Source organism: Bos indicus x Bos taurus, chromosome X, assembly GCF_003369695.1.
Source record: "Bos indicus x Bos taurus breed Angus x Brahman F1 hybrid chromosome X, Bos_hybrid_MaternalHap_v2.0, whole genome shotgun sequence".
Taxonomy (NCBI): Eukaryota; Metazoa; Chordata; class Mammalia; order Artiodactyla; family Bovidae; genus Bos; species Bos indicus x Bos taurus.
The window spans coordinates 135,698,474-135,703,874 of NC_040105.1; the positions used below are offsets into that span (position 1 = coordinate 135,698,474).

The window sequence follows — 5,401 nt, forward strand, 5'->3', positions numbered from 1 at the left end:
ACTGACATAATTTGTGGGTCCAAGTGCAAAATGGAAATGTGGAGCCCCTTAATCAAAAGCAAGAGAAATATGCTATTAAAAGGACAAATATATAAAGTGTTTTCCTTTAACAATATCTTATTAGCTATTAAATATAATAGGGACAATTAATTATAATTTTAAATGATAATTTTAAATTATAAGAACAAATTTTGTCATTTATAATTCTTCTTTATATTATGCAATACCAATTTTATTTATTGCTTGTTTTGCTTGGTGCCAAAACTCAGGATTAAAGCAATGCTACTTTTAAGTGCAAATATAAGAGCATGACTTTTGTATATGCAGTCATTGATATTTTATAGCTTATACATGTGTACATATTTGTTCTTATCACAACAGTAGAAACACTGTCTAAACTTATTGACAGGTGGATGTTCTACCAACACTCTGCCTAAAAGAGATGTTCTCAATAATTATTATAAAAAATAACAAGTTTAACTCAATGAAACTATGAGAAAAAAAGATTACACCAAAATAAAAATAGGAGAGAAATTTAAAATTGAGATGAACATAGTCAAAGGCTTTTCCTTTTTAAAAAAGCTATTAAACTATATAGGATATGAGACTAATCAAGATAATACGGAGAAGGCACACATAACCAATAGCACAAATACAAAAGGGGACTTTACTACAAATCTCATAGTTACTAAAAAATCATAATGTAATGTTGTGGATAGCTTCATGCTGATATTTAAAACATTTACAAGAGATGGACTGATTATCAGGCAATACATTATAAAATGGATGCAACAATAAATAGGAATTATAAACGTTCTCATATATATTAAAAGAATTGCTCTATAGTTTGAAAATTTTCCCACAAAAATTCCAGTTCTAGATGAATGACATGATGAAATTTATCAAATATTTAAGGAAAATTTATTTTAATCTTACACAAATTTTTATGAGGAATAAAAAATTAAGAATATCTTTCCCAATTTGTTACATATTATGCCAGAATCATCTTGGTAACAAAATATGACAGGCAGATTACAAGTAAGGATGAATTATATACTTCTGTCACTCATATATATTAATGCAAAAATTGTAAACAACATTTAACAAAATAAATTCAGTAATATAAAAAAAGAAACATTGCACCTCATAACCAAATTGCTTTCTTCCAGGAATCTAAGATTGATTAAACATTTAAAAACCAATGTAATGTACCACAATAACACTTTAAAGGAGAAAAATCACATAAATATCTTAATGAATGTTGAAAATATTTGACAAAATATTACACTTATTTGTAGTCTAAAAAAATTATTGAACCAGAAAATGAGTAGAACTTCTTTAATCTTATAAAGTGAAGCTTTCAAAACTAACAGCAAACATTATACTTAAAACTGAGATGATTAAGGTTTACCTTTGTGATCTAAAAAATACAAGCATGCCTGTAACAATTACTACTGCTTTTTTTTAAGATGGATATTCCAAAATACATGAAATTAAAGTAAAAAAAAAATAAAGTAAATGAAGGCATTTTTAATATACAATTAAAATATTAGGACTCAGCTCCCAGAGCATTTGCTTTAGTCAACTAAGTCAACTATTACTAATCTTGAACATTGAAGTGAATGTCCTTACCAATGTACTAAGGAAAGGAAAAGACATAATATTAAGTAACTGGAAAGGAAGAAATAAAATTCTCATGCCCTCTGCTAACAATAAATATGTGGTAAATGCAAAATAATCCATAAATCAATCATTGGAAGCATACTTATAGTTTCTGCATATAACACAATTTTTAAAAATCAGTTCTATATAAAACAACAAAACAAAATCTTTTTATAGAGATATTAGAGAGATGATTATCATTGTAGAGATTATCATTAATGATTTATCATTACATGAAAAAGTATCAAATATCTTGGGGGAAAAGAAACATTGAAGATTGTGGAAGACTTCTATGCAGCAATCCATAAAATGTTATAAAGATAAATCAAAGAAAACCTAAGTATATAGAGGGATATTCTTTGCTCATAAATTGGAAGATGCAATATTTCAAAGATGCTAGTTCTTCCTGTATTGATCTATAGATTCAATGTATTTTCAAAGAAAATCTCAATTAGGAAGATTGTGGAAATCAACATTTTCTAAAATTCAAATAGATATGTAAAAGACCAAGAACAGCCAAAGACCAATCAAAAAAGAAAATCAAGTTTGAAGAATTTGCACTACAATATAATGAGATTTACTAAAAGCTGCATCAATTACAATTTTGTAGTATTGTTGCCAGGAGAGACAAACAGGCCAATGGAACAGAGTAGAGCCTAAAACTAGACCTGAATATATATGAACAATTGATTTATGACAAATCTGATATTACTGATAAAGGGAAATCTTTTAAACAAATGTGTGTGCATGCATGCTCAGTAGCTCAGTCGTGTCTGACTCTTGCAACCCCATAAAGTTCAACCTGCCAGGATCCTCTGCCCAGAGAATTTTCCAGGCAAGAATACTGGAGCCAGTTGCCATTTCCTACTCCAGGGGATCATCCCTAACCCAGGGATCAAACCCATCTTGCATCTTGCATCTCCTGCACTTGTGGGCAGATTTTTTTTACCACTGTGCCATCAGGGAAGCCCTTTAAACAAATGGTGCTGTGTTAATAAGATATTCATATGGAAAAAAGTGAAATTTGACATCCAAACCTCAAACTACAGACAAAACTCAATACCAAATGGATTGTATTTCTAAATGTGAAAGACAAACAAGAAACTTCTAGAAGATAACAGGAGAAAATATCTTCAGGTATTGAGATAAGGTAATATTTTCAATTCATACATACATACACACAAGAACATACATAAAAAGAACAATCCTTTGGTGCACAAACATTTACAATTTATACATAGTCAAATTTTTTTTTTTGTTTTATTGCCTATTCCTTTGGTGGCAGATCCAAGAAATCATTGCCAAATCCAATGTCATAAAGCTTTACCCTGTAGTCTTCTAAGATGGTTACAGTTTGAGCACTAATGTCTCTCCTTTTCAATATGCTATCTCGGTAGGTTTTCTTCCAAGGAGTACGTGTCTTTTAATTTCATGGCTGCAGTCACCATCTGCAGTGATTTTGGAGCCCCCAAAAATAAAGTCTGACACTGTTTCCACTGTTTCCCCATCTATTTCCCATGAAGTGATGGGACCAGGTGCCATGATCTTCGTTTTCTGAATGTTGAGCTTTAAGCCAACTTTTTCACTCTCCACTTTCACCTTCATCAAGAGGCTTTTTTTTTTTTTTAATTTTTATTTTATTTTATTTTTTTTTCATCGTGCATTAATTTTTAAACTTAACATAATTGTATTAGTTTTGCCAAATATCAAAATGAATCCACCACAGGTATACATGTGAAAGTTCCCCATCCTGAACCCTCCTCCCTCCTCCCTCCCCATACCATCCCTCTGGGTCGTCCCAGTGCACTAGCCCCAAGCATCCAGTATCGTTCATTGAACCTGGACTGGCATCTCGTTTCATACATGTATTTTACATGTTTTAATGCCATTCTCTCAAATCTTCCCACCCTCTCCCTCTCCCACAGAGTCCATAAGACTGTTCTATACATCACTGTCTCTTTTGCTGTCTCGTACACAGGGTTATTGTTACCATCTTTCTATATTCTATATATATGCGTTAGTATACTGTATTGGTGTTTTTCCTTCTGGCTAACTTCACTCTGTATAATAGGCTCCAGTTTCATCCATGTCATTAGAACTGATTCAAATGTATTCTTTTTAATGGCTGAGTAATACTCCATTGTGTAGAGGCTTTTTAGTTCCTCTTCACTTTCTGCCATAAGGGTGGTGTCACCTGCATATCTGAGGTTCTTGATATTTCTCCTGGCAATCTTGATTCCAGCTTGTGCTTCTTCCAGCCCAGCGCTTCTCATGATGTACTCTGCATAGAAGTTAAATAAGCAGGGTGACAATATACAGCCTTGATGTACTCCTTTTCCTATTTGGAACCAGTCTGTTTGTTGCTCCATGTCCAGTTCTAACTGCTGCTTCCTGACCTGCATACAAATTTCTCAATACTCATCCATTAAAAAGAATTCATTTGAATCAGTTCTAATGAGGTGGATGAAACCGGAGTCTATTATACAGAGTGAAGTAAGCCAGAAAGAAAAGCATCAATACCGTATACTAACTCATATATATGGAATTTAGAAAGATAGTAATGATTACCCTATATGTGAGACAGCGAAAGAGACACAGATGTATAGAACAGTCTTTTGGACTCTGTAGGGGGGGGATGATTTGGGAGAATGGCATTGAAACATGTATAATATCATATAAGAAATGAATCCCCAGTCCAGGTCCGATGCATGGGACAGGGTGCTCAGGGCTGTTGCACTGGGGTGACCCAGAGGGATGGGATGCGGAGGGAAGTGTCAGGGGGTGTCAGGATGGGGAACACATGTACCGCCGTGGCTGATTCATGGCAATGTATGGCAAAATCAGTACAATATTGTAAAGTAATTAGCCTCCAATTAAAATGAATAAATTAAAAAAAAATTTTTTTGCTAGAACATAAACTCTATTGTATAGCATTTGTAGCTCAGGTGGCACAGTGGTAAAGAATCCACTTGCGGAGGCAGGAGACAAGGGTTCACAGGTTCAGTCCCAGATGAATCTTTGAGACTCATGTGAAAGGCTTGCCAAAGAGTAGGACAAACACTTGTACTCTTAACTGACTTTATAGCTACTATCCACTGAAGTCAAGACAGACAGAACATTAATTTCAACCTAACTGGATTGACTCTTTCCTAAAACAAGAAAAAAACCAACATCATACAAAAGATTTTAATATAGCCTATATTCTCACAACATAATTTTTAAAATATTCAAGATGCAATCTAAAATTATTCAATATACAAAGAACCAGGAAAATGTAACCAATTCTCAAGGTAAAATATGGATGCCAATCCCAAGATAACTAAGATATTGGAATTACCAAAGACTTTATTTAATTTTTGGCTGTGCCATGCAGCTTGAAAGATCTTAGTTTCCCTGACCAGGGATCGAACTTGGACCCCAGCAGTCAAAGCACTGAGTCCTAACCATTAGACCACCAGGGAATTTTGAGAATGACCAAAAACTTTAAAACAGCTGCTCTAGTCATCTTTCAGGAAATTGATATGATGCTCTTAAAATAATTAGAAAAAGTTTTCAGCAAACATGTAGAAATTATTTTTAAAAAGAGAACTGAAGGTAAATATTGGAGCTGACAAATACAATATCAAGAGTAAAAACTTTCATGGTATGGGCTCTATAGCAGAATGAAGATGAAAGACTAAAGTCAGTGAACTTGAAGACAGATGAGTAGAAATCTGAAAAACAAAGAGATAATGACAAA

General features: G+C 33.2%; 1 non-coding gene across 1 annotated transcript; it reads right to left on the reverse strand.

Moving 5' to 3' along the window:
• Positions 1-5,051: 5,051 nt before the first annotated feature.
• Positions 5,052-5,123, reverse strand: TRNAQ-UUG. Its single transcript has one exon. It is a non-coding gene; the product is annotated as a tRNA-Gln (tRNA).
• Positions 5,124-5,401: the final 278 nt, after the last annotated feature.